Source organism: Sinohyriopsis cumingii, chromosome 8, assembly GCF_028554795.1.
Source record: "Sinohyriopsis cumingii isolate HCF-2022 chromosome 8, ASM2855479v2, whole genome shotgun sequence".
Lineage (NCBI taxonomy): Eukaryota > Metazoa > Mollusca > Bivalvia > Unionida > Unionidae > Sinohyriopsis > Sinohyriopsis cumingii.
The window spans coordinates 107,424,061-107,437,533 of NC_142968.1; the positions used below are offsets into that span (position 1 = coordinate 107,424,061).

The following is a 13,473-nucleotide window of genomic DNA, read 5'->3' on the forward strand; positions in this document are numbered from 1 at the left end:
CTAGCACCGTATATACTCACTTATAAGATGAGTTCAACTGCAAACTGCACAGTCCCAGATCTGCAGTCACAATATGCGCCGACAGATATGGTTCTGCGTAGTTTGTTTTGAGTAATGAATAGAATAAACAAGTAAGTAGTAAAAGTGTATCCATGCTTTGTTTTATTAATTTGTTTGCAACGGATATTACATTGTGTGCACGGCGTGAACACAAAATTCAGTCGGCATTCATTCAGAGTTACCTGATGTTGTGTACGTGCACAGAAATAAAAATCGAATGTACACTTCAGGTTACATTAAAAATTGATTGACGCTATTTGAGGTTAGATTAGTAACGTGCATATCAATATGCCAAATATTTCCTTATGTCTAAAAAATAATCAGATAATTTGAAGAAAACGACAAAAATAACTGCCATCATATTTGTCAGTAAAATCGTCGTGCTAAATACGCTTGGAGAAATCTTGTACTACAGTCATTGATAACAAAAAGTATCTTATAACTCGCTTATTAATCGAGTCAAACGTTAATCCAGAAAGATCCGGATCTGTGGCATAATGCACTGCAGCTCATGGTTTATGTATGCCGCTGGTTGTACTGATTACTCCTACCAAACTGCCCAGACCCAGATTTGATGCGCACTATGCGGGTCTGGCCCTGGGAATGTGTAGTTTGCAGTTGGATTCGACTTATAAGCGAGTAAGGATGGTATATGTTGTCGTGTTCATAATCAAATAACTAATTCCACAAAATGGATGCATCGCTCAAATAATTTTTTAGATGAATAATTCCATAAAATGGCACCATCACTCCGCATCACTCAAATAATTGTTTCTGGTGAAATTTGCGATATATGCTGTTAGAATTACATACAATTTTCATGTGTCTTGCTTTGATGCTGTGCACTACATTTATTTCAGCATGTTAACAAAATGGCTTTGTCTCTTGTATTAACGAATAAGGAAATCTAGTCCAAAGCAAAATTATTAATGATGTAAATTGTTCTTGTTCCATTTAAAAAAAGACTTCAATTGTATCATTCGTAAATATCAATACAGAGGACATGCAGTCAAACGATATATATTTTTACGCTATTATTTCCGGCCCAGCAAGAAGTGGAGGCGTTTCGAAGTTTCTTTTTTCTAATAAAAAAGCAAACAAAACGTTTGACGTATAAGGATGTTACCCTTGAATATAGTTAAATCAATACTTCATTTTAAAGAGAAAGAAGTGATTTTACATTTTATAGGTCATTATTTCAGCTGAAACTTTTGAGCATATTTTGAGGTATGCGATTTACTGAGAAAATTAATGTTAGTTTTCATTCTCAAACGTACCCAGATGATACTTTTAGGTAAATACTGTGATATACATGTAATTCAGGGGCATGATTTTGGAAAGAAAAAAAAGAGATTTTTTTTCCGTGACGATATATTATTTCGAGTGGTGGTGGTAGTGGGTCTTTTTATTGTATCAAGAAGTATCACAAGTCAACAAATATTAAATATATAATTCGAAAGAACATGATTTTAAAATTCAGGAAATAAAAACCAAACACAGAGAGCAATATAATCATGCTAGGGTTATTTCCATGATTTCTTTTGTAAGTAAAGATCGACATATATTCCATCCTGATCAGGACTGTTGTACACTATTTGTCTCTGAGAGAGAGAGAGAGAGAGAGAGAGAGAGAGAGAATACGCATATTTAGTCGATATTTAAAGAAACAAATTAACCGCTTTTAGTTTAAGAAAAAATGTTTAAAAACATATTTATGATAGAGTTTAACAGATTAAAGAAACTTTTGGGATCCCCATACCATGTTTAAAGTGTCTAGGGGGATAATGAGGCAGAATGAAAAATACATACATACATACATACATACATACATACATACATACATACATACATACATACATACATAAGTACGTACAGTGTGTACATATTAAATTTATTATATTTATAACCCATTGTCACTTGTAATGAAAATGAGAACAGAAAAATACTTCACTGATATTCTATCGTTTATCACTGCTATAATCTCAAATTTTGCATAAAAGAAAGGACAGTCTAAGGGAGACAACTAGGAAGCATATTTCTACTAATGCAAACATGTTCCCTTCAAGAATTCCACCAGCTAGAGCAAAACCTATGCGTTGCAAACATAAATTATTTTTCAGCGAAGTCTTTAAACTTTAATGATGTATAATCTTTACTTTAAATAATATTATGTTTGTGGTTTGAAATAGACACACACACACACACACACATAAACGAATACATACATACATACATACATACATACATACATACATACATACATACGTACCATATTTTTAAAAAGATATTTAAATACTTTGCTGATAATGCTCAAAAGGTGTCAGTATCAATGGTAATACACAAAAGGTGTCATTATCAATGGTAATACACAAAAGGTGTCATTATCAATGGTAATACACAAAAGGTGTCGTTATCAATGTCAATAACAGACTGTTTTGCTGCAGAAATAAGCATTTCTAAAAAATCTCTTACTAGAAATCTCTTTTGAATTTTGTAGCCATTATTTTCATTTCCACTTCCATTCAAATTCTGCTTTACTAAAGACAATGAATATACATACATTTATTTACACAATAGAAAGTCACTGAATGGACAAAAAAGAGATACATACATGGAAACAGCCATTTTATCTGCACTGTTGACTGTTGTAAATTGCTTCTAATTTTCTATTTCTTCTAGTTCGAGGTATATTAAATTTTTCCATATGTGTGTGTGTGTGTGTGTATATATATATATATATATATATATATATATATATATATATATATATATATATATATATATATATATATATATATATATATATATATATATATATATATATATATAGAGAGAGAGAGAGAGAGAGAGAGAGAGAGAGGTGTAATTATAAAGACATAAACATTTCCACTTTTATATCTTATACGTAAATTGAATTTAACTCTTGTTCAACTAATTATTCCTTGTTTTATACAATATAAACTTTGTCCTCTATGTATTATCATTTCCTATAAAAAATAAAGGCACCAAAATTACCGTTCTAAGCATTTAAAGGTCATATGTTGTACACCCTATCATTAAATGAAATGCATGAAAAAGAACAAGAGAAAAAAGTAAACAAAATACAATTGAAAGATATATATCAAAGAATTACCTACCAGTATATTAAGTCGGGTTTGCTACTTTTCAAAGCTCAGATAAACATCGCTATCAGTGACTGTCATTAGAGATATATACATTATATAAATTAGCAATGGGTAACTAATTTACCTTAAAGATGCCCAATTTATTCAATAATCTTTCTGACCAAATTTTTCTTTGATAAAATATAGATATTGCAAAGTTAAATCACATTTCCTTATGTCACAATAAAATTGAACAATCAAAACGGACCAGGTTAACAACGATTATCACATGTATAATTTAAAAAATCAGACAGTCTTATATGAAAGGAAGGCCACGATTTCTGGTGGTTTTACATGCCTTTCTGAACACTGGTACATAAACTATATTATTTCAATGTGATGAACTCTATATTGGTTTTTAAAATGTTAAATAAAGTTAAATAGTGAAAAAAAAGTATGCTATAGAACACCAGGCAAAATATACGTGGATCTTCTACTTCATTCAACAAAAATATTCCTATCATTCCGTGATGTTCCACAAAAATATATTCTTTCAGATATTAAGAAACCTATCTATCCATAAAATTACCATGAGTTTTGATAAGTGATTTTTACGTCTGGTACTGCTTAAAGTTTCATTGCATATAACAAATAATGTTTAAGAATTTTATATGAATAGATTTCCTGTGATACAAACGCGTACAAATAGTTATAATAATTTGTAAACAATGCATTATTCTACAATATATGATAAGTGATAAACGTGTTCGGAAGTATAATATAAATCCAAAGAGAAGATATATACAATAAATGAAATTCATTATATATTGGATCAGTCTTTCCAAGTGCACCTAATTTACACAGAGGATTGTACCCATATCGTTTACAATTCCTTTTAGGAAGGGCATGTGCAATTATGTATCTGGTTTGGTTTTTTTTGTTGTTTTTTTTTGTCTTAGTCTATCACTACGGTAAGAATGATTCGAAAAAAGCAAGTCAAGGACATTTGCTGCGTAGGAATATTAGTATTAATCAAATTTGTGAAGTAGTTCTTCGATACAATTCATGACGGAAGATTTACCTGGTGGATACGTTTCTATCACACACTACTATAACGAATTGGGATATTCTATCAGAGAAACATATAAAAGAAATCAGCTGTAAAACTTCTGTTATAACTTTTAAGGAAAAACACACAATTTGTTCGATAATACGGAGTCCAAACATCCCCTACATGGGCCTCAAAAGCTTTCCCGCCAAAATGTTTTTAAGGTCACATCGTCTAGTCACTTACGTCATGTCTGGTTTTTTCCGATACAGCATGCATAACGACTAGGAGCAGTGCTGATATGCAAATTTATGTATCTAATAATAGACATGTTCATTTATTAAAAGTTCGTTGCGGCAAGCAAGCGTAACTCCTTTTTTTTTTTTTTCAGGAAGAAATTATGCTCATGCGTGTATGAATGGATGGACGGATACATGTATAAACAGTCATGTATGTATGTATGTATGTATGTATGTATGTATGTATGTATGTATGTATGTAACAACTAAAGAATATATCTTTCTAGTCATATCTCTCTGTACGTATGAATGCATGTTTTCAGCAGAAAGGCGGACAGGTACGGGGATATATAAGTATGCGTATAGGCACATGTACCTATAAAAACACGAAATATACACACAGGATTACTCCTTAGCTTTTAAATGTTTGAAATTTGCAATAATATTTAATTTGACTTCTTTTAGTTCATAGTTTCTACGTCTGAATCATTCGTTGGAACGTAGATAAATTTTGATAATAGATTTCGATTGATATGAAGATTATATCGTGCATAAGTAAGTTTAGTCAAGTTATTTGGCAAGGTACAGGCATTGGCAGCCAATACCATTTGAATTCATGGTTGGAATCGAACCCGAATCCTCGTAACAAAACCAAAACCCTTACCCACGAGCCACTGCAAATGCAACGAATGTCTGCCTCTGTGGATAGCATATAACCTTTTGTTGCTGGCATAATTAAAAGTTAATATTTGCAAGTATTACAGTATATAGTAAAAATGTACTATTTAAATATCATATCGCTTGCCTCCCTTCCTATAAAGTAATTAAAGAAAACATTTTGGTCAACAAGTCAAATTAAAACGTTAACTTTTTTCATTAATTTTTCGTCGGTAATAGCTACATGTTGTTTTATATAAATTAATGGACAGTTGTTTCTTTAAAGTAATTCAAACTTAAAAATGATATTTCTTTGAGTTACATTATGGTAAAACTATATACTGTGGAAAGACATTCCTGGCCTGAAAAGGAAGTTACAATACGCAAAATGAGAAATAATGAGAAAAGGAAAAATAAACACTCACCACGTACATCTGTTTGGTACAGAAGAATAGAACAGGCAGTATTAAATAAAATACAGAAAACGTTATCTCTTGTCGTGGCTACAGATCATACTTTTATCAATGTCCATTCCATGCTTCCATAATTTGAATTATGGCGTACAAAGGAGTAAATATAAATGATTATGTTTGGAATACATCGGCAATTACTGAACCACTAAGTATAGATTAATAGTCTCAATTTTTCGAGCAACGTCGAAATTTAATCCACGTGTTGAGGCAGAGGAGGTCGTTGCATCTAATAAAAATGGAATATGATTAAAGAGATGATACGTATTTTTGTTTCTTGATTTGAAAATAATAAAGTCGAAGAACTGCATTAGAGACAGGTTTTTTTTTTTGCAATGTATAATGCACTTTTCCCCTTTTTAAGACAAAAGATGTTATCACCCCACCCCCGTTCTTCAATTTAATAGGTAGGGAGTGCTTCATTTTATAATAGCCTTGGAAAGACATGGTGACCACGTCGTATGTAGTAGTGTTTAACGGGACCTCATCCTAATTGTGGCTATCTTAGTTAGAAGAGAAAAAACGCATTTGAGTTGAAACAAATCACTGAGGTAATCAGCTGAAGTGGAGAAAATCGAAGTAACTATCATTTTCTCTATACTTTTCTTTAAATCCTTCCCATTATTTGGAATGTTTTCAAATTATCGAGATCATTCTGAAAAAAAAATAAATAAAAGTAAATTCAACATTAGATTAGGGAGTACGAAAGGAAATCATCAGATTAACAATGTAAGTTTCGATCATCACTCTAAATCTCTCTCTCTCTCTCTCTCTCTCTCTCTCTCTCTCTCTCTCTATATATATATATATATATATATATATATATGTGTGTGTGTGTGTGTGTGTGTTTGTGTGTGTGTGAGAGAGAGAGAGAGAGAGAGAGTGAGAGAGAGAGAGAGAGAGAGAAATGTAGTACTGAATTTGATTGAATCGATTATGACACCAGTTTCGTGCAATATGCCTCGGATTTCGTATCTGTTTATTCTAACATTTTTACCACAGCCCCCCCCCCCCACAAGAAGAGATACTTTCTAACAATACACTACGAATTTTACGGCGCAAACACTTCACCCCGAAGTCTCCTTCCAGGAATTAAATGATTTTCACAAGCAGCAAATGACACTTGTCGCTTTGACCTCTTTTGTCATGACATCATCCTTTTTTTATATAAAAAAAGGAATAAGAATAAATGTTCCCTACGTTTGTGAGAAAAATACAGAGGCGAAGACAAGTAGAATAGAGAGAATAAACAGGTCCGTCTAGGATGCAACGTCATTTACGTACCTTGATGCGCAAGGCCAGCTTGGGCATACATATTTTTGGAGTTGCTATCACGTGATGCTGATTGTATTGATTATAACCGATCGTTTATCAGCATGTGTTATTTTATTGACAACAACAAGTGTCATATGTCTAACACCTGAGATGTATTCAACACCTGGTTTATTGAGCAACACTCCCAATGCTTGCCAAGGCAGACATAAATATTATAAGGACTTTGATTTATGATTTCTTGAAACTTTTGATCATCGTTTTAATTCATCATTATGGGCTGAAAAATATTTAAACACATAGAAGATTTTTATAACCTAATGTTACTTCGACTGTTTCGAACTTTTTTCTTGTAGAGGTACAGTATCATGAATACGAGAATAAGTTTTGGTTGAAAGACGAACATACAATGCTACTTGATAAATGTTCGATATCTCACAAGGTATGTGAAAAATTTGCATATCTTATATACAAAAGTTAAAGCGATTTATGTCATCGATAAGAAAATATAGGAAATTTTGTTTACCATTATTAAACATGAAAGGATAAATTAGGAATTTTAATTGTCAGTTAATATATTGACAAGAAATTTCTAATTTACTGCATCGGAATACATTAAAACGAGGTTACTTTATATCGGAACAAAGACGTCATAAATTAAGTGCAAGGTCTTATACATGTATTACCAATCTGATGATACTTAACCTGTGGTATTTACATTCTTCAGAAGTATGACATGCTAGTATGGTTATGGCAGTATAATTAACATATTTTTACCCAGGTAATTTAATTTGTCAATATACAGGTAGAAAAATAATCTATTGGCACAACATCATAAACAAGTAGAAACTACGCCTTCTTTCACGTGCTGTATGTATGTATGTGTGTATGTATGTATGTATGTATGTATGTATGTATGTATGTATGTATGTATGTATGTATTTATTTATTTATTTAGTCATCGAGTTAGATAACAGTTGTTTAGATAGTTGCTTGGCTAGCTATCAAATGCTCTCATACATTTTAAAGATATATTTTGCTGAATGTTTGTCACAAAATACTCTTTGTCGGTATGCAAATTCGGGCAAATTTTAATATCGTTTCTTATCTATTCTCTATAAAGCGCAATCCAATTAAACAAAGAACTTAATACTCATTAAACCAATACACATAATGCAAAACCTAATTCATCTACAATTAGCATCAATTAGAGTATCCATTAAAATATTTTGTGGGAAGGTTATACAATTAAAAAAACTATAATAATGCAAACAAAAAATCAATGATTGTTCAAGTACTAAAATGTTTTATTTCTTTGAAAAAAAGTTTTTAAATTTAGTTAAATCTACGCAAATCACGATTAACATGATCTATTTATAATGTTTAGCGTGGATAATATTGCAACTTAAAAACAGAAACACGAAGTCATATTTATTTAATTTTTTTAGTGATTTTAAACGTTTTTTTCGTACCAGAAAGGAAAGCACATCGCTCTTTTAAAGGCCCATGTACTTCCTACTAATTGTAATTTATACTTGAAACTTTTCACATATGCATTTCTCAATTCGCAATACGTCATCCATGAACAATAGGTTTCGTCATCTTCTACTTTAAAGCAATTCTGCTTTAAAGCAATTTTAAACCATTACATTTTTGCAATAATTATTTCCTTTCACAGAATAATTTTATGAATCTACAAAGTCACATACGTAAACACATACATACATACATACATACATACATACATACATACATACATACATACATACATACATACATACATACATACATACATACATACATACATGCAAAACATTATTTCACGTCCTATGCATACAAGCTTTAGCGTCGAATTTGCACAAGATTTGATGTAACTTTCATTTTCAGCTGGAAAAATCTATGAATATATTAAACAATACTTTGCAAAAGAAAAACCGATAGAAAATTTACACTTAAAATTACAATTATAATTACAAATTTACAAAGCTTAAGACTAAGGTAACAGACACGTGAGTAAATATAACAAAGAATCATCCAGTTTTGTAAGATAAAGTTGGATAATTACTTTTTTTTAAATTACAGTGATAATTATATACATTTAAAGTAATTTATAATTTACATCTTATGTCTTTTTTTTTTAAAAAAAAAGATGATAAATGACTTTTTAAAGTAAATTTAGGATAAACGTATACGGGCTATTGTGTATACACATGAAATAGTCTCGATTAATTTCAGCTTTGTTTTAAAATGAATGAAAAAAATATAACATATATTTCCTTTACAATAAACTTGTTAAAACAACGTTATAAATGAAGAAACTAACTTCTGTTCGTCTTAGTTTTATACATATTTATTTATTTGACCCATTTGTTTTGAAATTAAGGACCAGGTGCGTAAATAAGACTTGAAAATTCTACTTGTAATAAAAACAATGATAAAATGACTATTTATTGCACGAAAATAGCAGCAAGACGAAATTGACTATTAGTAACACCAACGTAGAGCAAGACAAATATTACTATTTTTTCTTTACACCAAAGTAGATAAAGACATACTTGACTGTTTGTAAAACCAAATTTGGAACAAGACAAAAATGATTATTTGAAACACCAAAATAGAGCAAGACAAAAATGTTAAATCATGAATGGTACACACAGGTCTTTAGAGACAATCAAACACAAAAATTAAAACAAGCGATATTATGACAAAAAATGAAGTATATACAGGATATGGCATCTTCTGCAATAAGACGGTAGTTATATCAATACAGCTGAAAATTGAATTCATGTATATGTATGTTCTAGCATTTCTTGTAAATTAATTATGCGAAATCCTCTTCCGAAAACAGCTAGATATATAAAAGCTGATTCATAATTTGAAAATAAATATATCTATTTAGAATAAATACATTCTGCAATTTAGTGACATTTATCATCGTTTTCTCAGCCTTGACAAAGCACACCACTATGATAAACCACGTCACCTTTTCTTTTTTGTTTATTTATATTTAATATTGTTATTGGAAAGCATGCTTTCGACTTTATTTCAAGACTTGGGAATCTGGCTTGAAAAGTAGGGAAAATGAAAAAATGCCTTAATTCGTCAATAAATGTTCACTCAATGAATTTCTCAATATTTGTAATTACTTTAAGAATATATATATATATATATATATATATATATATATATATATATATATATATATATATATATATATATATATATATATATATATATATATATATATATATATATATATATATATATATATATATATATATATATATATATATATATATATATATATATATATATATATATATATATATATATATATATATATATGTATGTGTGTATGTGTGTGTGTGTGTGTGTGTGTGTGTGTGTGTTTGGGAGTCTTTGAGCAATGAAACTCGATTACACCTGAAATGTTAGACAGTAAATTATAAAAATTTATTCTGGTCAAATTTGTGAAAAAAATAAATATTCGTAGTCTATATGTGACTGTTTTAATTTGCAGTGAATGAATGATTGGATTGTATGATGATACATCGACATTTATCTTCTTATCATGTTTTTAGCTCATTAGAAAAGTTTTATCGTAAAGAATTTTTAAAATTTTTTATACAAATTAGCCACTTCAGAGAATTTTTTGATAATTGCTTTCACCGAGATTTTATTAATGTTAACACTTGTGCGATAATGTTTTAGAAAAATGTAATGATAACAGGCAATACAAAAGTTTTCATTGTCATTGCGTTCTCTTTAAAGTCATGATATATTTTTTTGTGATGGGTTTTTAGGATATGGAAACTCCATATAAATTTCTCATTTAGGAAGAGAAAAGCTCTTCTATATACGTAACAATCCCGCCCAAAAAACAACCACGAAAACCAAAAAAAAATTAAAAAATGACCACCAAAAACACCCCAAAACCCTTTTAAAAAACCTTCGCAAAAAAACAAACAAACCAAAAACAAATTTCCTGCAGACAACAACCCCGAAGCCTTGTAGTGCATATGATCATTTCCGTCAGGGTCTTTGAGTGTGGTGGTATTTGACTTTTGATTTGCTTTAAAAGTACTGAAGATAAATTTGTTACCCATAGTCATCTAACAATTAGATTCATGTTCCAGCAATATGCTATATTTTGACATCTTCAATTATTCGTTACATAATGAAAGTTTCACGTGTAAGTGGTACACAACACTTCATTTTAAACGAATTATCGCGAGAGAATTAATCCTTAATTTCCATTTCACGCACATATTTTCATTCAATGGTTTCATGTAATGACCTGCCTAGCCATATTTCGTACATTATGATATATTTAAAGGTGTCCGTCAATTTTGTGGTGGTACAATAAGCTTCAAGAGCTGCGAAGAACGTGCATGGAACAAAATTAGCAATTGTAAGATACTTTTGTCACGCACCATCATTCCTCTTCTGGACGCACTAGTTCGATCACGCCTATCGGCTGCTGAAATAAGTTCTTCCCATAATGCTCTCTCTCTGTCTCTGTCTCTCTCTCTCTCTCTCTCTCTCTCTCTCTCTCTCCACAGATAACGGATGTCGGTGTATCTTGGCCGATGGTTACTGTATTTAGGCCTTTTCTTTGTCTCGCTCTTGCACGGTGGACATTTACCGGCAGATACTTTATTCTGTTCTGTCTCCGTTTTTCTCTTTCCTGCACCGTTGAACGGATAACGGTTTATATTTACTGGCGGATACTGTATTCTGGTTTCTGTAATTGTTCGCGTCTAGACTTGTATCAGAAACTTAATAATAATAATAATAATAATAATAATAATAATAATAATAATAATAATAATAATAATAATAATAATAATAATGATAATAATAATAATGATAATAATAATAATAATAATAATAATAATAATAATGTTATCACCATCATGAATACTACTACTACTACAAAACTACTACTACTACTACTACTACTACTACTAATAATAATAATAATAATAATAATAATTATAACATTTTGAACAATCACAAAGTTCTTCTTTACCGAAGAGTATTCAGTGTAGAAATACTTAGGTCAGATATCTAGGAACACTTTTACATTGGACTTCAATTACAAGAACAGACTTAACTTTGATACCGTATCGTGCATGCAGGGAGATTTAAAGATTCTAATACCTCCTGTAAAAATTAAACGTCACTAAATTCACACAGACCAACACAAAACATTATACATTCCCTGAAAACTTCTGAAACCATCAGCCAAAGAAGGAAAAAAAAAATTGATAAAAAATATAATCCAGGTGGAAAGATCATATCTTTAATAGTGTGAGGAAATTGGTTCCAGCAGCATGTTTCCATGAGGAAGGTCTTTTCAGGAGTCCGTGAAAGAAAATAATGGATTTGTTTGTTTGGAATGTCTGGTATGAAGCCAAAACGGGAATAATGACACGTTATGAGATTTTTGTTATAATACAATACTTGTCAATATACAGTATATAAGTTAAATCCAACAACAAACAACATAGACCCCAATCAACCGTCGCACAATGCGCAGGCAAGTTAGGGTCTATGTTGCCTCTTCTAATGACTATTCCAATCAATATGCATAAACACCAATATACCAATGCATTATGCGACGCACGACGTTTGGGGTCTGTGTTGTTTGCAGTTAGGTTCGACTTAAAAGCGCGTACACACTGTTGGTATTCCTGTATTTTAATGGCGTCAGCGAATTTCTACAAATGATGTTGTATGCATACCATATGTATTGTAAGATCTCTCAATAAACGTAGATATGCGACTTTATATCAATTCTTTATCTATTTTTTTACGAACTGTTAATATGTTTAATTGTACTTTACCATTTAAATATTTCATTTGCAACGTTTAAAATTAACCAAAAAAGAACGATTGTCTGAACTATGCAGATCTTATATTAAGAGCATCGAATTATCCCACCCCACTCCCTCCCCCAATAAAACCCCCCAAATAACATTGGACCAATTATTCTCCAATCACGATGCATGTGCTATTAAAGTTTGTCCATGTGAGGAAGTCTTGTCGGATTCGTTTATCTCACATTATTGCACACTGTAACATAAAATCAAAGCAATCTAGCCTAATACACAAAGGATATCCATTTCGTTGGCAACACATCGCAGTCTATTCACATTATGAAATTGACGACATTGCTCGTTACAGAAAAGAGATAGCAACAACTAATTACATGCATATTTGAGGGACTGAAAAATTGTCCTATCTAACTCCAGGGCACATGATTGATTCTTTTATATATGTTGTGATCACTTCTTTCAATAGTTTAGTAAACTATGACGTTGGAGTAAAAAAAGATCTTTTTTTTTTGCTTATATAATTTAAGTCCACTTGATATTTCTTCAAGTATATAAAAATAATCTCAAAACATTTTCAGCTGAAAATAAACATTTATTTGAAGAATGTCTATGCCTGCTTAAATGAAACCATATGAGTACAAAAGGTACGAATAAATACGAATATGTTAATGACAGAACTATATAAATTTAATTAAGCAAATTTAGTAACTAAATTTTGAACTAAATTTTCCATTTTCATTCCGACACTACACAATATCAAGCAAATTGTGCACAAAATATATC

The 13,473-nt window shown here is 30.6% G+C and overlaps 1 long non-coding RNA gene across 2 annotated transcripts in view; it reads left to right on the top strand.

Annotated features, from left to right (window-relative positions):
- The window catches only part of LOC149794329 (uncharacterized), a 77,711-nt gene that overhangs the window by 45,469 nt on the left and 18,769 nt on the right, over nt 1-13,473 (top strand). Inside the window, exon 2 of one of the 2 annotated variants that reach the window (XR_016423011.1) lies at nt 7,207-7,292. The exons of the other annotated variant lie outside the window; for it this stretch is intronic. This is a non-coding gene — a long non-coding RNA (uncharacterized LOC149794329). The remainder of the gene's footprint in view (nt 1-7,206; nt 7,293-13,473) is intronic. 2 annotated transcript variants of the gene reach the window in all.